Below are 25144 nucleotides of genomic sequence, written 5' to 3'. Positions count from 1 at the left end.
AGAGAATAACTGCATCACCAGCACCGTGAATAACTGCATAATCAGCACAGGAAATAACTGCATCACCCGCACAGAGAATAACTGCATCACCAGCACAGAGAATAACTGCATGACCCGCACAGGGAATAACTGCATCACCTGCACAGAGAATAAGTGCATCACCAGCACAGTGAATAACTGCATCACCCGCACAGAGACTAACTGCATCACCAGCACAGGGAATAACTGCATCACCAGCACAGACAATAACTGCATCACCAGAACAGAGAATAACTGCATCACCAGAACAGAGAATAACTGCATCACCAGCAGAGGGAATAACTGCATCACCCACACAGGGAATAACTGCATCACCAGCACAGAGAATAACTGCATCACCAGCACAGAGAATAAGTGCATCACCAGCACAGGGAATAACTGCATCGCCTGCACAGGGAGTAACTGCATCACCAGCACAGAGAATAGCTGCATCACCAGCACAGAGAATAACTGCATCACCAGCACAGGGAATAACTGCATCACCAGCACAGGGAATAACTACATCACCAGCAGAGGGAATAACTGCATCACCAGCACAGAGAATAACTGCATCACCAGCACAAGGAATAACTGCATAATCAGCACAGGAAATAACTGCATCACCTGCACATGGAATAACTGCATCACCAGCACAGGGAATAACTGCATCACCCGCACAGAGAATGAATGCATCACCAGCACAGTGAATAACTGCATAATCAGCACGAGGAATAACTGCATCACCCGCACAGAGAATAACTGCATCACCAGCACAGGGAATAACTGCATCAACAGCACAAGGAATAACTGCATAATCAGCAGAGGGAATAACTGCATCAACCGCAAAGAGAATAACTGCATTACCAGCACAGAGAATAACTGCATCACCAGCACAGGGAATAACTGCATCACCCGCACAGAGAATAACTGCATCACCAGCACAGGGAATAACTGCATCACCAGCACAGGGAATAACTGCATAATCAGCACAGGGAATAATTGCATCTCCCGCACAGAGAATAACTGCATCACCAGCACAGAGAATAACTGCATTACCAGCACAGAGAATAAGTGCATCACCTGCCCAGGGAATAACTGCATCACCAGCACAAGGAATAACTGCATCGCCAGCACAGATAATAACTGAATCACCTGCCCAGGGAATAACTGCATCTCCAGCACAGAGAATAACTGAATCACCAGCACAGGGAATAACTGCATTACCAGAACAGGGAATAACTGAATCACCCGAACAGGGAATAACTGGTTCACCAGCACAGAGAATAACTGCATCACGAGCACAGAGAATAACTGCATCACCCGCACAGAGAATAACTACATCACCAGCAGAGGGAATAACTGCATCACCAGCACAGAGAATAACTGCATCACCAGCACAAGGAATAACTGCATAATCAGCACAGGAAATAACTGCATCACCTGCACATGGAATAACTGCATCACCAGCACAGGGAATAACTGCATCACCCGCACAGAGAATGAATGCATCACCAGCACAGTGAATAACTGCATAATCAGCACGAGGAATAACTGCATCACCCGCACAGAGAATAACTGCATCACCAGCACAGGGAATAACTGCATCAACAGCACAAGGAATAACTGCATAATCAGCAGAGGGAATAACTGCATCAACCGCAAAGAGAATAACTGCATTACCAGCACAGAGAATAACTGCATCACCAGCACAGGGAATAACTGCATCACCCGCACAGAGAATAACTGCATCACCAGCACAGGGAATAACTGCATCACCAGCACAGGGAATAACTGCATAATCAGCACAGGGAATAATTGCATCTCCCGCACAGAGAATAACTGCATCACCAGCACAGAGAATAACTGCATTACCAGCACAGAGAATAAGTGCATCACCTGCCCAGGGAATAACTGCATCACCAGCACAAGGAATAACTGCATCGCCAGCACAGATAATAACTGAATCACCTGCCCAGGGAATAACTGCATCTCCAGCACAGAGAATAACTGAATCACCAGCACAGGGAATAACTGCATTACCAGAACAGGGAATAACTGAATCACCCGAACAGGGAATAACTGGTTCACCAGCACAGAGAATAACTGCATCACGAGCACAGAGAATAACTGCATCACCCGCACAGAGAATAACTGCATCACCAGCACAGGGAATAACTGCATCACCAGCACAGAGAATAACTATATCACCAGCACAGGGAATAACTGCATCACCAGCACAGGGAATAACTGCATCACCTGCACAGAGAATAACTGCATCACCAGCAGAGGGAATAACTGCATCACCAGCACAGAGAATAACTGCATTACCAGCACAGGGAATAACTGCATCACCAGCACAGAGAATAACTGCATCACCCGCAAAGAGAATAACTGCATCACCAGCACAGAGAATAACTGCATCACCAGCACAGGGAATAACTGCATCACCCGCACAGAGAATAACTGAATCACCAGCACAAGGAATAACTGCATCACCCGCACAGAGAATTACTGCATCACACGCACAGAAAATAACTGCATCACCCGCACAGAGAATAACTGAATCACCAGCACAAGGAATAACTGCATCACCCGCACAGGGAATAACTGCATCAACAGCTCAGGGAATCACTGCATCACCAGCACAGAGAATAACTGCATGACCCGCACAGAAAATAACTGCATCACCAGCACAGGGATTAACTGCATCACCAGCACAGAGAATAACTGCATCACCAGCACAGGGAATAACTGCATCACCAGAACATGGAATAACTGTATCACCAGCACAGAGAATAACTGCATCACCAGCACAGGGAATAACTGCATCACCAGCACAGGGAATAACTGCATCACCAGAACATGGAATAACTGCATCACCAGCACAGAGAATAACTGCATTACCATCACAGGGAATAACTGCATCACCCGCTCATGAAATAACTGCATCACCCGCACAGAGAATAACTGCATCACCAGCACAGGGAATAACTGCATCACCAGCACAGAGAATAACTGCATCACTAGCACAGAGAATAACTGAATCACCAGCACAGAGAATAACTGCATCACCAGCACAGGGAATAACTGCATCACCAGAACATGGAATAACTGTATCACCAGCACAGAGAATAACTGCATCACCAGCACAGGGAATAACTGCATCACCAGCACAGGGAATAACTGCATCACCAGAACATGGAATAACTGCATCACCAGCACAGAGAATAACTGCATTACCATCACAGGGAATAACTGCATCACCCGCTCATGAAATAACTGCATCACCCGCACAGAGAATAACTGCATCACCAGCACAGGGAATAACTGCATCACCAGCACAGAGAATAACTGCATCACCAGCACAGAGAATAACTGCATCACCAGAACAGAGAATAACTGCATCACCAGCACAGAGAATAACTGCATCACCAGCACAAGGAATAACTGCATCACACGCAGAGAGAATAACTGCATCACCAGCACAGGGAATAACTGCATCACCAGCACAGGGAATAACTGCATCACCAGCACAGAGAATAACTGCATCACCAACACAGAGAATAACTGCATCACAAGCACAAGGAATAACTGCATCATCAGCACGGGGAATAACTGCATCAACAGCACAGGGAATAACTGCATCACCAGCACAGAGAATAACTGCATCACCAGCATAAGGAATAACTGCATCACCAGCACAGGGAATAACTGCATCACCAGCACAGGGAATAACTGCATCACCAGCACAGAGAATAACTACATCACCAGAACAGAGAATACCTGCATCACCAGCATAGGGAATAACTGCATCACCAGCACAGAGAATAACTGCATCACCAGCACAGAGAATAACTGCGTCACCAGCACAGGGAATAACTGCATCACCAGCACAGAGAATAACTGCATCACCAGAACAGAGAATAACTGCATCACCAGCACAGAGAATAACTGCATCACAAGCACAGGGAATAACTGCATCACCAGCACAGAGAATAACTGCATCACCAGCAAAGAGAATAACTGCATCACCAGCACAGAGAATAACTGCATCACCAGCACAGGGAATATCTGCATCACCAGCACAGAGAATAACTGCATCACCAGCAGAGATAATAACTGCATCACCAGCACAGAGAATAACTGCATCACTAGCACAAGGAATAACTGCATCTCCAGCACAGAGAATAACTGCATCACCAGCACAGAGAATAACTGCATCACCAGCACATGGAGTAACTGAGTCACCAGCACAGAGAATAACTGCATCACCAGCACAGAGAATAACTGCATCACCAGCACAGGGAATAACTGCATCACCCGCACAGGGAATAACTGCATCACCAGCACAGAGAATAACTGCATCACCAGCACAGAGAATAACTGCATCACCAGCACAGGGAATATCTGCATCACCTGCACAGGGAGTAACTGCATCACCAGCACAGAGAATAGCTGCATCACCAGCACAGAGAATAACTGCATCACCAGCACAGGGAATAACTGCATCACCAGCACAGAGAATAACTGCATCACCAGCACAGGGAATAATTGCATCACCAGCACAGAGAATAACTGCATCACCAGCACAAGGAATAACTGCATAATCAGCACAGGGAATAACTGCATCACCTGCACAGGGAATAACTGCATCACCAGCACAGGGAATAACTGCATCACCCGCACAGAGAATAACTGCATCACCAGCACAAGGAATAACTGCATAATCAGCAAGAGGAATAACTGCATCACCCGCACAGAGAATAACTGCATCACCAGCACAGTGAATAACTGCATAATCAGCACAGGAAATAACTGCATCACCCGCACAGAGAATAACTGCATCACCAGCACAGAGAATAACTGCATGACCCGCACAGTGAATAACTGCATCACCTGCACAGAGAATAAGTGCATCACCAGAACAGAGAATAACTGCATCACCCGCACAGGGAATAACTGCATCACCCGCACAGGGAATAACTGCATCACCCGCACAGGGAATAACTGCATCACCAGCACAGAGAATAACTGCATCACCAGCACAGGGAATAAGTGCATCACCAGCACAGGGAATAAGTGCATCACCAGCACAGGGAATAAGTGCATCACCTGCACAGGGAGTAACTGCATCACCAGCACAGGGAATAACTGCATCACCAGCACAGGGAATAACTGCATCACCAGCACAGAGAATAACTGCATCACCAGCACAAGGAATAACTGCATAATCAGCACAGGGAATAACTGCATCACCTGCACAGGGAATAACTGCATCGCCAGCACAGGGAATAACTGCATCACCCGCACAGAGAATGACTGCATCACCAGCACAGTGAATAACTGCATCAACAGCACAGGGAATAACTGCATCAACAGCACAGGGAATAACTGCATAATCAGCACAGGGAATAATTGCATCTCCCGCACAGAGAATAACTGCATCACCAGCACAGAGAATAACTGCATCACCTGCCCAGGGAATAACTGCATCACCAGCACAAGGAATAACTGCATCGCCAGCACAGATAATAACAGCATCACCTGCCCAGGGAATAACTGCATCTCCAGCACAGAGTATAACTGAATCACCTGCACAGGGAATAACTGCTTCACCAGCACAGGGAATAACTGCATCACCTGCACAGAGAATAACTGCATCACCAGCAGAGGGAATAACTGCATCACCAGCACAGAGAATAACTGCATTACCAGCACAGGGAATAACTGCATCACCAGCACAGAGAATAACTGCATCACCCGCACAAGGAATAACTGAATCACCAGCACAAGGAATAACTGCATCACCCGCACAGGGAATAACTGCATCACCCGCACAGAGAATTACTGCATCACACGCACAGAAAATAACTGCATCACCCGCACAGAGAATAACTGAATCACCAGCACAGGGAATAACTGCATCACCAGCTCAGGGAATCACTGCATCACCAGCACAGAGAATAACTGAATTACGAGCACAGGGAATAACTGCATCATCCGCACAGGGAATAACTGCATCACCAGCACAGGGAATAACTGCATCACCAGCACAGGGAATAACTGCATCACCAGCACAGGGAATAACTGCATCACCCGCACAGAGAATAACTGCATCACCCGCACAGGGAATAACTGCATAACCCGCACAGAGAATTACTGCATCAGTTGCACAGAAAATAACTGCATCACCAGCACAGATAATAACTGAATCAACAGCACAGGGAATAACTGCATCACCAGCACAGAGAATAACTACATCACCAGAACAGAGAATACCTGCATCACCAGCACAGGGAATAACTGCATCACCTGCACAGAGAATAACTGCGTCACCAGCACAGAGAATAACTGCGTCACCAGCACAGAGAATAACTGCGTCACCAGCACAGGGAATAACTGCATCACCAGCACAGAGAATAACTGCATCACCAGAACAGAGAATAACTGCATCACCAGCACAGAGAATAACTGCATCACCAGCACAGGGAATAACTGCATCACCAGCACAGAGAATAACTGCATCACCAGCACAAGGAATAACTCCATCACCAGCACAGGGAGTAACTGAGTCACCAGCACAGAGAATAACTGCATCACCAGCACAGAGAATAACTGCATCACCAGCACAGAGAATAACTGCATCACCAGCACAGAGAATAACTGCATCACCAGCACAGGGAATAACTGCATCACCCGCACAGGGAATAACTGCATCACCAGCACAGGGAATAACTGCATCACCAGCACAGGGAATAACTGCATCACCAGCACAGGGAATAACTGCATCACCTGCACAGGGAGTAACTGCATCACCAGCACATAGAATAGCTGCATCACCAGCACAGAGAATAACTGCATCACCAGCACAGGGAATAACTGCATCAGCAGCACAGGGAATAACTGCATCACCAGCACAGGGAATAACTGCATCACCAGCACAGGGAATAATTGCATCACCAGCACAGAGAATAACTGCATCACCAGCACAAGGAATAACTGCATAATCAGCACAGGGAATAACTGCATCACCTGCACAGGGAATAACTGCATCACCAGCACAGGGAATAACTGCATCACATGCACAGAGAATAACTGCATCACCAGCACAAGGAATAACTGCATAATCAGCAAGAGGAATAACTGCATCACCCGCACAGAGAATAACTGCATCACCAGCACAGGGAATAACTGCATAATCAGCACAGGAAATAACTGCATCAACCGCACAGAGAATAACTGCATCACCAGCATAGAGAATAACTGCATCACCAGCACAGGGAATAACTGCATCACCCCCACAGAGAATAACTGCATCACCAGCACAGGGAATATCTGCATCAACAGCACAGGGAATAACTGCATCATCAGCACAGGGAATAACTGCATCTCCCGCACAGAGAATAACTGCATCACCAGCACAGAGATTAACTGCATCGCCAGCACAGATAATAAATGTATCACCTGCACAGGGAATAACTGCATCACCAGCACAGTGAATAACTGCATCACCAGCACAGGGAATAATTGCATCACCCGCACAGACAATAACTGAATCACCAGCACAAGGAATAACTGCATCACCCGCCCAGGGAATAACTGCATAACCAGCACAGAGAACAACTGCATCACCAGCACAGAGAATAACTGAATTACCAGCACAGAGAATAACTGCATCATCTGCACAGGGAATAACTGCATCAACAGCACAGGGAATAACTGCATCACCAGCACAGGGAATAACTGCATCACCAGCACAGGGAATAACTGCATCACCAGCACAGGGAATAACTGCATCACCAGCACAGAGAATAACTGCATCACCAGCACAGGGAATAACTGCATCACCAGCACAGAGAATAACTGCATCACCAGCACAGGGAATAACTGAATCACCCGCACAGGGAATAACTGTATCACCAGCACAGGGAATAACTGCATCACCAGCACAGGGAATAACTGCATCACCCGCTCATGAAATAACTGCATCACCCGCACAGAGAATAACTGCATCACCAGCATAGGGAATAACTGCATCAGCAGCACAGGGAATAACTGCATCACCAGCACAGAGAATAACTGCATCACCAGCACAGTGAATAACTGCATCACGAGCACAGAGAATAACTGCATCACCAGCACAGGGAATAACTGCATCACCAGCACAGGGAATAACTGCATCACCAGCATAGGGAATAACTGCATCACCAGCACAGGGAATAACTGCATCACCAGCACAGGGAATAACTGCATCACCAGCACAGGGAATAACTGCATCACCAGCACAGGGAATAACTGCATCACCAGCACAGGGAATAACTGCATCACCAGCACAGGGAATAACTGCATCACCAGCACAGGGAATAACTGCATCACCAGCACAGGGAATAACTGCATCACTAGCACAGGAAATAACTGCATCACCAGCACAGGGAATAACTGCATCACCAGCACAGTGAATAACTGCATCACCAGCACAGGGAATAACTGCATCACCTGCACAGAGAATAACTGCATCACCAGCAGAGGGAATAACTGCATCACCTGCACAGAGAATAACTGCATCACCCGCACAGAGAATAACTGCATCACCCGCACACGGAATAACTGCATCACCAGCACAGAGAATAACTGCATCACCAGCACAGAGAATAACTGCATCACCAGCACAGAGAATAACTGCATCACCAGAACAGAGAAAAACTGCATCACCAGCAGAGGGAATAACTGCATCACCCGCACAGGGAATAACTGCATCAACAGCACAGGGAATAACTGCATCACCAGCACAGAGAATAACTGCATCACCAGCACAGGGAATAAGTGCATCACCATCACAGGGAATAACTGCATCACCTGCACAGGGAGTAACTGCATCACCAGCACAGAGAATAACTGCATCACCAGCACAGAGAATAACTGCATCACCAGCACAGGGAATAACTGCATCATCAGCACAGGGAATAACTGCATCATCAGCACAGGGAATAACTGCATCACCAGCACAGAGAATAACTGCATCACCAGCACAAGGAATAACTGCATAATCAGCACAGGGAATAACTGCATCACCTGCACAGGGAATAACTGCATCACCAGCACAGGGAATAACTGCATCACCCGCACAGAGAATGACTGCATCACCAGCACAGTGAATAACTGCATAATCAGCACGAGGAATAACTGCATCACCCGCACAGAGAATAACTGCATCACCCGCACAGGGAATAACTGCATCAACAGCACAAGGAATAACTGCATCAACAGCAGAGGGAATAACTGCATCACCCGCACAGAGAATAACTGCATCACCAGCACAGAGAATAACTGCATCACCAGCACAGGGAATAACTGCATCACCAGCACAGGGAATAACTTCATCACCAGCACAGGGAATAACTGCATCACCAGCACAGGGAATAACTGCATCACCAGCACAGGGAATAACTGCATAATCAGCACAGAGAATAACTGCATCACCAGCACAGAGAATAACTGCATTACCAGCACAGAGAATAACTGCATCACATGCCCAGGGAATAACTGCATTACCAGCACGAGGAATAACTGCATCGCCAGCACAGATAATAACTGCATCACCTGCCCAGGGAATAACTGCATCTCCAGCACAGAGAATAACTGAATCACCAGCACAGGGAATAACTGCATCACCAGCACAGGGAATAACTGAATCACCCGCACAGGGAATAACTGCTTCACCAGCACAGAGAATAACTGCATGACCCGCACAGGGAATAACTGCATCACCTGCACAGAGAATAACTGCATCACCAGCACAGTGAATAACTGCATCACGAGCACAGAGAATAACTGCATCACCAGCACAGGGAAAACTGCATCACCAGCACAGGGAATAACTGCATCACCAGCACAGGGAATAACTGCATCACCTGCACAGAGAATAACTGCATCACCTGCACAGAGAATAACTGCATCACCAGCAGAGGGAATAACTGCATCACCTGCACAGAGAATAACTACATCACCAGCACAGTGAATAACTGCATCACCAGCACAGAGAATAACTGCATCACCAGCACAGGGAATAACTGCATCACCAGCACAGAGAATAACTGCATCACCAGCACAGAGAATAACTGCATCACCAGAACAGAGAATAACTGCATCACCAGCAGAGGGAATAACTGCATCAACAGCACAGGGAATAACTGCATCACCAGCACAGAGAATAACTGCATCACCAGCACAGGGAATAAGTGCATCACCATCACAGGGAATAACTGCATCACCTGCACAGGGAGTAACTGCATCACCAGCACAGAGAATAACTGCATCACCAGCACAGAGAATAACTGCATCACCAGCACAGGGAATAACTGCATCATCAGCACAGGGAATAACTGCATCACCAGCACAGGGAATAACTGCATCACCAGCACAGAGAATAACTGCATCACCAGCACAAGGAATAACTGCATAATCAGCACAGGGAATAACTGCATCACCTGCACAGGGAATAACTGCATCAGCAGCACAGGGAATAACTGCATCACCCGCACAGAGAATGACTGCATCACCAGCACAGTGAATAACTGCATAATCAGCACGAGGAATAACTGCATCACCCGCACAGAGAATAACTGCATCACCAGCACAGGGAATAACTGCATCAACAGCACAAGGAATAACTGCATAATCAGCAGAGGGAATAACTGCATCACCCGCACAGAGAATAACTGCATCACCAGCACAGAGAATAACTGCATCACCAGCACAGGGAATAACTGCATCACCTGCACAGAGAATAACTGCATCACCAGCACAGGGAATAACTGCATCAACAGCACAGGGAATAACTGCATCAACAGCACAGGGAATAACTGCATCAACAGCACAGAGAATAACTGCATCACCAGCACAGGGAATAACTGCATAACCCGCACAGAGAATTACTGCATCAGTCGCACAGAAAATAACTGCATCACCAGCACAGATAATAACTGAATCAACAGCACAGGGAATAACTGCATCACCAGCACAGAGAATAACTACATCACCAGAACAGAGAATACCTGCATCACCAGCACAGGGAATAACTGCATCACCTGCACAGAGAATAACTGCGTCACCAGCACAGAGAATAACTGCGTCACCAGCACAGAGAATAACTGCGTCACCAGCACAGGGAATAACTGCATCACCAGCACAGAGAATAACTGCATCACCAGAACAGAGAATAACTGCATCACCAGCACAGAGAATAACTGCATCACCAGCACAGGGAATAACTGCATCACCAGCACAGAGAATAACTGCATCACCAGCACAAGGAATAACTCCATCACCAGCACAGGGAGTAACTGAGTCACCAGCACAGAGAATAACTGCATCACCAGCACAGAGAATAACTGCATCACCAGCACAGAGAATAACTGCATCACCAGCACAGAGAATAACTGCATCAACAGCACAGGGAATAACTGCATCACCCGCACAGGGAATAACTGCATCACCAGCACAGGGAATAACTGCATCACCAGCACAGGGAATAACTGCATCACCAGCACAGGGAATAACTGCATCACCTGCACAGGGAGTAACTGCATCACCAGCACAGAGAATAGCTGCATCACCAGCACAGAGAATAACTGCATCACCAGCACAGGGAATAACTGCATCACCAGCACAGGGAATAACTGCATCACCAGCACAGGGAATAACTGCATCACCAGCACAGGGAATAATTGCATCACCAGCACAGAGAATAACTGCATCACCAGCACAAGGAATAACTGCATAATCAGCACAGGGAATAACTGCATCACCTGCACAGGGAATAACTGCATCACCAGCACAGGGAATAACTGCATCACATGCACAGAGAATAACTGCATCACCAGCACAAGGAATAACTGCATAATCAGCAAGAGGAATAACTGCATCACCCGCACAGAGAATAACTGCATCACCAGCACAGGGAATAACTGCATAATCAGCACAGGAAATAACTGCATCAACCGCACAGAGAATAACTGCATCACCAGCATAGAGAATAACTGCATCACCAGCACAGGGAATAACTGCATCACCCCCACAGAGAATAACTGCATCACCAGCACAGGGAATATCTGCATCAACAGCACAGGGAATAACTGCATCATCAGCACAGGGAATAACTGCATCTCCCGCACAGAGAATAACTGCATCACCAGCACAGAGATTAACTGCATCGCCAGCACAGATAATAAATGTATCACCTGCACAGGGAATAACTGCATCACCAGCACAGTGAATAACTGCATCACCAGCACAGGGAATAATTGCATCACCCGCACAGACAATAACTGAATCACCAGCACAAGGAATAACTGCATCACCCGCCCAGGGAATAACTGCATCACCAGCACAGAGAACAACTGCATCACCAGCACAGAGAATAACTGAATTACCAGCACAGAGAATAACTGCATCATCTGCACAGGGAATAACTGCATCAACAGCACAGGGAATAACTGCATCACCAGCACAGGGAATAACTGCATCACCAGCACAGGGAATAACTGCATCACCAGTACAGGGAATAACTGCGTCACCAGCACAGAGAATAACTGCATCACCAGCACAGGGAATAACTGCATCACCAGCACAGAGAATAACTGCATCACCAGCACAGGGAATAACTGAATCACCCGCACAGGGAATAACTGTATCACCAGCACAGGGAATAACTGCATCACCAGCACAGGGAATAACTGCATCACCCGCTCATGAAATAACTGCATCACCCGCACAGAGAATAACTGCATCACCAGCATAGGGAATAACTGCATCAACAGCACAGGGAATAACTGCATCACCAGCACAGAGAATAACTGCATCACCAGCACAGGGAATAACTGCATCACGAGCACAGAGAATAACTGCATCACCAGCACAGGGAATAACTGCATCACCAGCACAGGGAATAACTGCAGCACCAGCACAGGGAATAACTGCATCACCAGCACAGGGAATAACTGCATCACCAGCACAGGGAATAACTGCATCACCAGCACAGGGAATAACTGCATCACCAGCACAGGGAATAACTGCATCACCAGCACAGGGAATAACTGCATCACCAGCACAGGGAATAACTGCATCACCAGCACAGGGAATAACTGCATCACTAGCACAGGGAATAACTGCATCACCAGCACAGGGAATAACTGCATCACCAGCACAGAGAATAACTGCATCACCAGCACAGGGAATAACTGCATCACCAGCACAGGGAATAACTGCAACACCTGCACAGAGAATAACTGCATCACCAGCAGAGGGAATAACTGCATCACCTGCACAGAGAATAACTGCATCACCCGCACAGAGAATAACTGCATCACCCGCACAGAGAATAACTGCATCACCAGCACAGAGAATAACTGCATCACCAGCACAGAGAATAACTGCATCACCAGAACAGAGAAAAACTGCATCACCAGCAGAGGGAATAACTGCATCACCCGCACAGGGAATAACTGCATCAACAGCACAGGGAATAACTGCATCACCAGCACAGAGAATAACTGCATCACCAGCACAGGGAATAAGTGCATAACCATCACAGGGAATAACTGCATCACCTGCACAGGGAGTAACTGCATCACCAGCACAGTGAATAACTGCATAATCAGCACGAGGAATAACTGCATCACCCGCACAGAGAATAACTGCATCACCCGCACAGGGAATAACTGCATCAACAGCACAAGGAATAACTGCATCAACAGCAGAGGGAATAACTGCATCACCCGCACAGAGAATAACTGCATCACCAGCACAGAGAATAACTGCATCACCAGCACAGAGAATAACTGCATCACCAGCACAGGGAATAACTGCATCACCAGCACAGGGAATAACTTCATCACCAGCACAGGGAATAACTGCATCACCAGCACAGGGAATAACTGCATCACCAGCACAGTGAATAACTGCATAATCAGCACAGAGAATAACTGCATCACCAGCACAGAGAATAACTGCATTACCAGCACAGAGAATAACTGCATCACCTGCCCAGGGAATAACTGCATCGCCAGCAAGAGGAATAACTGCATCGCCAGCACAGATAATAACTGCATCACCTGCCCAGGGAATAACTGCATCTCCAGCACAGAGAATAACTGAATCACCAGCACAGGGAATAACTGCATCACCAGCACAGGGAATAACTGAATCACCCGCACAGGGAATAACTGCTTCACCAGCACAGAGAATAACTGCATGACCCGCACAGGGAATAACTGCATCACCTGCACAGAGAATAACTGCATCACCAGCACAGTGAATAACTGCATCACGAGCACAGAGAATAACTGCATCACCAGCACAGGGAAAACTGCATCACCAGCACAGGGAATAACTGCATCACCAGCACAGGGAATAACTGCATCACCTGCACAGAGAATAACTGCATCACCTGCACAGAGAATAACTGCATCACCAGCAGAGGGAATAACTGCATCACCTGCACAGAGAATAACTGCATCACCAGCACAGTGAATAACTGCATCACCAGCACAGAGAATAACTGCATCACCAGCACAGGGAATAACTGCATCACCAGCACAGAGAATAACTGCATCACCAGCACAGAGAATAACTGCATCACCAAAACAGAGAATAACTGCATCACCAGCAGAGGGAATAACTGCATCACCCGCACAGGGAATAACTGCATCAACAGCACAGGGAATAACTGCATCACCAGCACAGAGAATAACTGCATCACCAGCACAGGGAATAAGTGCATCACCATCACAGGGAATAACTGCATCACCTGCACAGGGAGTAACTGCATCACCAGCACAGAGAATAACTGCATCACCAGCACAGAGAATAACTGCATCACCAGCACAGGGAATAACTGCATCATCAGCACAGGGAATAACTGCATCACCAGCACAGGGAATAACTGCATCACCAGCACAGAGAATAACTGCATCACCAGCACAAGGAATAACTGCATAATCAGCACAGGGAATAACTGCATCACCTGCACAGGGAATAACTGCATCACCAGCACAGGGAATAACTGCATCACCCGCACAGAGAATGACTGCATCACCAGCACAGTGAATAACTGCATAATCAGCACGAGGAATAACTGCATCACCCGCACAGAGAATAACTGCATCACCAGCACAGGGAATAACTGCATCAACAGCACAAGGAATAACTGCATAATCAGCAGAGGGAATAACTGCATCACCCGCACAGAGAATAACTGCATCACCAGCACAGAGAATAACTGCATCACCAGCACAGGGAATAACTGCATCACCCGCACAGAAAATAACTGCATCACCAGCACAGGGAATAACTGCATCAACAGCACAGGGAATAACTGCATCAACAGCACAGGGAATAACTGCATCAACAGCACAGAGAATAACTGCATCACCAGCACAGAGAATAACTGCATCGCCAGCACAGATAATAACTGCATCACCTGCCCAGTGAATAACTGCATCTCCAGCACAGAGAATAACTGAATCACCAGCACAGAGAATAACTGCATCACCAGCACAGGGAATAACTGCATCACCCGCACAGGGAATAACTGCATCACCAGCACAGGGAATAACTGCATCACCAGCACAGGGAATAACTGCATCACCAGCACAGGAATAACTGCATCACCTGCACAGGGAGTAACTGCATCACCAGCACAGAGAATAGCTGCATCACCAGCACAGAGAATAACTGCATCACCAGCACAGGGAATAACTGCATCACCAGCACAGGGAATAACTGCATCACCAGCACAGGGAATAACTGCATCACCAGCACAGGGAATAATTGCATCACCAGCACAGAGAATAACTGCATCACCAGCATAAGGAATAACTGCATAATCAGCACAGGGAATAACTGCATCACCTGCACAGGGAATAACTGCATCACCAGCACAGGGAATAACTGCATCACATGCACAGAGAATAACTGCATCACCAGCACAAGGAATAACTGCATAATCAGCAAGAGGAATAACTGCATCACCCGCACAGAGAATAACTGCATCACCAGCACAGGGAATAACTGCATAATCAGCACAGGAAATAACTGCATCAACCGCACAGAGAATAACTGCATCACCAGCATAGAGAATAACTGCATCACCAGCACAGGGAATAACTGCATCACCCCCACAGAGAATAACTGCATCACCAGCACAGGGAATATCTGCATCAACAGCACAGGGAATAACTGCATCATCAGCACAGGGAATAACTGCATCTCCCGCACAGAGAATAACTGCATCACCAGCACAGAGATTAACTGCATCGCCAGCACAGATAATAAATGTATCACCTGCACAGGGAATAACTGCATCACCAGCACAGTGAATAACTGCATCACCAGCACAGGGAATAATTGCATCACCCGCACAGACAATAACTGAATCACCAGCACAAGGAATAACTGCATCACCCGCCCAGGGAATAACTGCATCACCAGCACAGAGAACAACTGCATCACCAGCACAGAGAATAACTGAATTACCAGCACAGAGAATAACTGCATCATCTGCACAGGGAATAACTGCATCAACAGCACAGGGAATAACTGCGTCACCAGCACAGGGAATAACTGCATCACCAGCACAGGGAATAACTGCATCACCAGCACAGGGAATAACTGCATCACCAGCACAGAGAATAACTGCATCACCAGCACAGGGAATAACTGCATCACCAGCACAGAGAATAACTGCATCACCAGCACAGGGAATAACTGAATCACCCGCACAGGGAATAACTGTATCACCAGCACAGGGAATAACTGCATCACCAGCACAGGGAATAACTGCATCACCCGCTCATGAAATAACTGCATCACCCGCACAGAGAATAACTGCATCACCAGCACAGGGAATAACTGCATCAACAGCACAGGGAATAACTGCATCACCAGCACAGAGAATAACTGCATCACCAGCACAGGGAATAACTGCATCACGAGCACAGAGAATAACTGCATCACCAGCACAGGGAATAACTGCATCACCAGCACAGGGAATAACTGCATCACCAGCACAGGGAATAACTGCATCACCAGCACAGGGAATAACTGCATCACCAGCACAGGGAATAACTGCATCACCAGCACAGGGAATAACTGCATCACCAGCACAGGGAATAACTGCATCACCAGCACAGGGAATAACTGCATCACCAGCACAGGGAATAACTGCATCACTAGCACAGGGAATAACTGCATCACCAGCACAGGGAATAACTGCATCACCAGCACAGAGAATAACTGCATCACCAGCACAGGGAATAACTGCATCACCAGCACAGGGAATAACTGCATCACCTGCACAGAGAATAACTGCATCACCAGCAGAGGGAATAACTGCATCACCTGCACAGAGAATAACTGCATCACCCGCACAGAGAATAACTGCATCACCCGCACAGGGAATAACTGCATCACCAGCACAGAGAATAACTGCATCACCAGCACAGAGAATAACTGCATCACCAGCACAGAGAATAACTGCATCACCAGAACAGAGAAAAACTGCATCACCAGCAGAGGGAATAACTGCATCACCCGCACAGGGAATAACTGCATCAACAGCACAGGGAATAACTGCATCACCAGCACAGAGAATAACTGCATCACCAGCACAGGGAATAAGTGCATCACCATCACAGGGAATAACTGCATCACCTGCACAGGGAGTAACTGCATCACCAGCACAGAGAATAACTGCATCACCAGCACAGAGAATAACTGCATCACCAGCACAGGGAATAACTGCATCATCAGCACAGGGAATAACTGCATCATCAGCACAGGGAATAACTGCATCACCAGCACAGAGAATGACTGCATCACCAGCACAAGGAATAACTGCATAATCAGCACAGGGAATAACTGCATCACCTGCACAGGGAATAACTGCATCACCAGCACAGGGAATAACTGCATCACCCGCACAGAGAATGACTGCATCACCAGCACAGTGAATAACTGCATAATTAGCACGAGGAATAACTGCATCACCCGCACAGAGAATAACTGCATCACCCGCACAGGGAATAACTGCATCAACAGCACAAGGAATAACTGCATCAACAGCAGAGGGAATAACTGCATCACCCGCACAGAGAATAACTGCATCACCAGCACAGAGAATAACTGCATCACCAGCACAGAGAATAACTGCATCACCAGCACAGGGAATAACTGCATCACCAGCACAGGGAATAACTTCATCACCAGCACAGGGAATAACTGCATCACCAGCACAGGGAATAACTGCATCACCAGCACAGGGAATAACTGCATCACCAGCACAGGGAATAACTGCATAATCAGCACAGAGAATAACTGCATCACCAGCACAGAGAATAACTGCATTACCAGCACAGAGAATAACTGCATCACCTGCCCAGGGAATAACTGCATCGCCAGCACGAGGAATAACTGCATCGCCAGCACAGATAATAACTGCATCACCTGCCCAGGGAATAACTGCATCTCCAGCACAGAGAATAACTGAATCACCAGCACAGGGAATAACTGCATCACCAGCACAGGGAATAACTGAATCACCCGCACAGGGAATAACTGCTTCACCAGCACAGAGAATAACTGCATGACCCGCACAGGGAATAACTGCATCACCTGCACAGAGAATAACTGCATCACCAGCACAGTGAATAACTGCATCACGAGCACAGAGAATAACTGCATCACCAGCACAGGGAAAACTGCATCACCAGCACAGGGAATAACTGCATCACCAGCACAGGGAATAACTGCATCACCTGCACAGAGAATAACTGCATCACCTGCACAGAGAATAACTGCATCACCAGCACAGTGAATAACTGCATCACCAGCACAGAGAATCACTGCATCACCAGCACAGGGAATAACTGCATCACCAGCACAGAGAATAACTGCATCACCAGCACAGAGAATAACTGCATCACCAGAACAGAGAATAACTGCATCACCAGCAGAGGGAATAACTGCATCACCCGCACAGGGAATAACTGCATCAACAGCACAGGGAATAACTGCATCACCAGCACAGAGAATAACTGCATCACCAGCACAGGGAATAAGTGCATCACCATCACAGGGAATAACTGCATCACCTGCACAGGGAGTAACTGCATCACCAGCACAGAGAATAACTGCATCACCAGCACAGAGAATAACTGCATCACCAGCACAGGGAATAACTGCATCATCAGCACAGGGAATAACTGCATCACCAGCACAGGGAATAACTGCATCACCAGCACAGAGAATAACTGCATCACCAGCACAAGGAATAAATGCATAATCAGCACAGGGAATAACTGCATCACCTGCACAGGGAATAACTGCATCACCAGCACAGGGAATAACTGCATCACCCGCACAGAGAATGACTGCATCACCAGCACAGTGAATAACTGCATAATCAGCACGAGGAATAACTGCATCACCCGCACAGAGAATAACTGCATCACCAGCACAGGGAATAACTGCATCAACAGCACAAGGAATAACTGCATAATCAGCAGAGGGAATAACTGCATCACCCGCACAGAGAATAACTGCATCACCAGCACAGAGAATAACTGCATCACCAGCACAGGGAATAACTGCATCACCCGCACAGAGAATAACTGCATCACCAGCACAGGGAATAACTGCATCAACAGCACAGGGAATAACTGCATCAACAGCACAGGGAATAACTGCATCAACAGCACAGAGAATAACTGCATCACCAGCACAGAGAATAACTGCATTACCAGCACAGAGAATAACTGCATCACCAGCCCAGGGAATAACTGCATCACCAGCACAAGGAATAACTGCATCGCCAGCACAGATAATAACTGCATCACCTGCCCAGGGAATAACTGCATCTCCAGCACAGAGAATAACTGAATCACCAGCACAGGGAATAACTGCATCACCAGCACAGGGAATAACTGCATCACCAGCACAGGGAATAACTGCATCACGAGCACAGAGAATAACTGCATCACCAGCACAGGGAATAACTGCATCACCCGCACAGGGAATAACTGCATCACCTGCACAGAGAATAACTGCATCACCAGCACAGGGTATGACTGCATCAACAGCACAGGGAAAAACTGCATCACCAGCACAGGGAAAAACTGCATCACCAGCACAGAGAATAACTGCATCACCAGCACAGGGAATAACTGCATCACCAGCACAGGGAATAACTGCATCACCAGCACAGGGAATAACTGCATCACCAGCACGCACAGGGAATAACTGCATCATCAGAACAGGGAATAACTGAATCACCAGAACAGGGAATAACGGAATCACCAGCACAGAGAATAACTACATCAACAGCACAGAGTTACAGCATCACCTGCACAGAGAATAACTGCATCACCAGCACAGAGAATAACTGCATTACCAGAAGAGGGAATAACTGCATCACCAGCACAGGGAATAACTGCATCACCAGCACAGAGAATAACTGCATCACCAGATCAGGGAATAACTGCATCACCAGAACAGGGAATAACTGCATCACCCGCACAGGGAATAACTGCATCACCCGCACAGGGAATAACTGCATCACCCGCACTGGGAATAACTGCATCACCAGCACAGAGAATAACTGCATCACCAGCTCAGAGAATAACTGCATCACTCGCACAGGGAATAACTGCATCACCAGCACAGGGAATAACTGCATCACCAGCACAGGGAATAACTGCATCACCAGCACAGGGAATAACTGCATCCCCTGCACAGAGAATAACTGCATCACCAGCAGAGGGAATAACTGCATCACCAGCACAGAGAATAACTGCATTACCAGCACAGGGAATAACTGCATCACCAGCACAGGGAAAAACTGCATCACCAGCACAGAGAATAACTGCATCACCAGCACAGAGAATAACTGCATCACCAGCACAGGGAATAACTGCATCACCAGCACAGGGAATAACTGCATCACCAGCACGCACAGGGAATAACTGCATCACCAGAACAGGGAATAACTGAATCACCAGAACAGGGAATAACGGAATCACCAGCACAGAGAATAACTACATCAACAGCACAGAGTTACAGCATCACCTGCACAGAGTATAACTGCATCACCAGCACAGAGAATAACTGCATCACCAGCACAGGGAATAACTGCATCACCAGCACAGAGAATAACTGCATCACCAGAACAGAGAATAACTGTATCACCAGAACAGGGAATAACTGCATCACCAGAACAGGGAATAACTGCATCACCAGAACAGGGAATAACTGCATCACCCGCACAGGGAATAACTGCATCACCCGCACTGGGAATAACTGCATCACCCGCACTGGGAATAACTGCATCACCCGCACTGGGAATAACTGCATCACCAGAACAGGGAATAACTGAATCACCAGAACAGGGAATAACGGAATCACCAGCACAGAGAATAACTACATCAACAGCACAGAGTTACAGCATCACCTGCACAGAGAATAACTGCATCACCAGCACAGAGAATAACTGCATTACCAGAACAGGGAATAACTGCATCACCAGCACAGGGAATAACTGCATCACCAGAACAGGGAATAACTGCATCACCAGAACAGGGAATAACTGCATCACCAGAACAGGGAATAACTGCATCAGCCGCACAGGGAATAACTGCATCACCAGCACAGAGAATAACTGCATCACCAGCACAGGGAATAACTGCATCACCAGCACAGGGAATAACTGCATCACCAGCACAGAGAATAACTGCATAATCCGCAGAGAGAATAACTGCATCACCTGCACAGGGAATAACTGCATCACCAGCACAGAGAATAACTGCATCACAAGCACAGAGAATAACTGCATCACCCGCACAGAGAATAACTGCATCACCAGCACAGGGAATAACTGCATCACCTGCATAGGGAATAACTGGATCACCTGCCCAGGGAATAACTGCATCACCAGCACAGGGAATAACTGCATCACCAGCACAGGGAATAACTGCATCACCAGCACAGTGAATAACTGCATCACCCGCACAGGGAATAACTGCATCACCCGCACAGGGAATAACTGCATCACCAGCACAGAGAATAACTTCATCACCAGCACAGAGAATAACTGCATCACCAGCACAGAGAATAACTGAATCACCAGAACAGGGAATAACTGCATCACCAGAACAGGGAATAACTGCATCACCAGAACAGGGTATAACTGCATCACCAGCACAGAGAATAACTGCATCACCAGCACAGGGAATAATTGCATCACCAGCACAGGGAATAACTGCATCACCAGCACAGGGAATAACTACATCAACAGCACAGAGAATTATAGAATCACCTGCACAGAGCATAACTGCATCACCAGCACAGAGAATAACTGCACCACCAGAACAGGGAATAACTGCATCACCAGCACGCACAGGGAATTACTGCATCACCAGCACAGAGAATAACTGCATCACCAGAACAGGGAATAACTGAATCACCAGAACAGGGAATAACTGAATCACCAGAACAGGGAATAACTGAATCACCAGCACAGAGAATAACTACATCAACAGCACAGAGTTACAGCATCACCTGCACAGAGAATAACTGCATCACCAGCACAGAGAATAACTGCATTACCAGAACAGGGAATAACTGCATCACCAGCACAGGTAATAACTGCATCACCAGCACAGAGAATAACTGCATCACCAGCACAGAGAATAACTGCATCACCAGAACAGGGAATAACTGCATCACCAGAACAGGGAATAACTGCATCAGCCGCACAGGGAATAACTGCATCACCAGCACAGGGAATAACTGCATCACCAGCACAGAGAATAACTGCATCACCAGCACAGAGAATAACTGCATAATCCGCAGAGAGAATAACTGCATCACCTGCAGAGGGAATAACTGCATCACCAGCACAGAGAATAACTGCATCACAAGCACAGAGAATAACTGCATCACAAGCACAGAGAATAACTGCATCACCCGCACAGAGAATAACTGCATCACCAGCACAGGGAATAACTGCATCACCAGCACAGGGAATAACTGCATCACCAGCACAGGGAATAACTGCATCACCAGCACAGAGAATAACTGCATCACCAGCACAGGGAATAACTGCATCGCCAGCACAGGGAATAACTGCATCACCAGCACAGGGAATAACTGCATCAACAGCACAGGAAATAACTGCATCATCAGCACAGAGAATAACTGCATCACCAGTACAGAGAATAACTGCATCACCAGCACAGGGAATAACTGCATCACCTGCTCAGGGAATAACTGCATCACCCGCACAGAGAATAACTGCATCACCAGCACAGGGAATAACTGCATCACCAGCCCAGGGAATAACTGCATCACCCGCACAGGGAATAACTACATCACCAGCACAGAGAATAACTGCATCACCAGCACAGAAAATTACAGCATCACCTGCACAAAGAATAACTGCATCACCAGCACAGAGAATAACTGCATCACCAGCACAGGGAATAACTGCATCACCAGCACAGAGAATAACTGCATCACCAGAACAGAGAATAACTGCATCACCAGAACAGGGAATAACTGCATCACCAGAACAGAGAATAACTGCATCACCAGCACAGGGAATAATTGCATCACCAGCACAGAAAATAACTGCATCACCAGCACAGAGATTAACTGCATCATCCGCAGAGAGAATAACTGCATCACCTGAACAGGGAATAACTGCATCACCAGCACAGAGAATAACTGCATCACAAGCACAGAGAATAACTGCATCACCAACACAGGGAATAACTGCATCACCAACACAGGGAATAACTGCATCACCAGCACAGGGAATAACTGCATCACCTGCACAGGGAATAACTGCATCACCAGCACAGAGAATAACTGCATCGCCAGCACAGGGAATAACTGCATCGCCAGCACAGGGAATAACTGCATCATCAGCACAGGGAATAACTGCATCATCAGCACAGGGAATAACTGCATCACCAGCCCAGGAAATAACTGCATCACCAGTACAGAGAATAACTGCATCACCAGCACAGCGAATAACTGCATCACCCGCTCAGGGAATAACTGCATCACCCGCACAGAGAATAACTGCATCACCCGCACAGGGAATAACAGCATCACCAGCACAGAGAATAACAGCATCACCAGCACAGAGAATAACTGCATCCCCAGCACAGAGAATAACTGCATCACCAGCACAGAGAATAACTGCATCACCCGCACAGGGAATAACTGCATCACCCGCACAGGGAATAACTGCATCACCAGCACAGGGAATAACTGCATCACCAGCACAGGGAATAACTGCATCACCAGCCCAGGGAATAACTGCATCACCAGCACAGGGAATAACTGCATCACCAGCACATGGAATAACTGCATCACCAGCACAGGGAATAACTGTACCACCAGCACAGTGAACAACTGCATCACCAGCACAGAGAATAACTGCATTACCAGCACAGAGAATAACTGCATCACTAGCACAGAGAATAACTGCATCACCAGCACAGAGAATAACTGCATCACTTGCAGAGAGAATAACTACATCACCAGCACAGAGAATAACTGCATCACCAGCAGAGAATAACTGCATCACCAGCACAGAGAATAACTGCATCACCAGCACAGGGAATAACTGCATCACCAGCACAGGGAATAACTGCATCACCTGCACAGGGAATAACTGCCTCACCAGCACAGAGAATAACTGCATCACCAGCACAGGGAATAACTGCATCATCAGCACAGGGAATAACTGCATCATCAGCACAGGGAATTACTGCATCATCAGCACAGGGAACAACTGCATCACCAGCACAGGGAAGGACTGCATCACCAGCACAGGGAATGTCTGCATCACCAGCACAGGGAATTACTGCATCATCAGCACAGGGAATTACTGCATCATCAGCACAGGGAATCACTGCATCATCAGCACAGGGAACAACTGCATCACCAGCACAGGGAAGGACTGCATCACCAGCACAGGGAATGTCTGCATCACCAGCACAGAGAATAACTGCGTCACCAGCACAGGGAATAACTGCATCACAAGCACAGGGAATAACTGCATCAC

The sequence above is a fragment of the Phyllobates terribilis genome, unplaced genomic scaffold (assembly GCF_046119375.1).
Source record: "Phyllobates terribilis strain yellow unplaced genomic scaffold, ASM4611937v1 Scaffold_14__1_contigs__length_39327217, whole genome shotgun sequence".
Classification (NCBI taxonomy): Eukaryota; Metazoa; Chordata; class Amphibia; order Anura; family Dendrobatidae; genus Phyllobates; species Phyllobates terribilis.
This window is presented reverse-complemented; position numbering follows the sequence as displayed.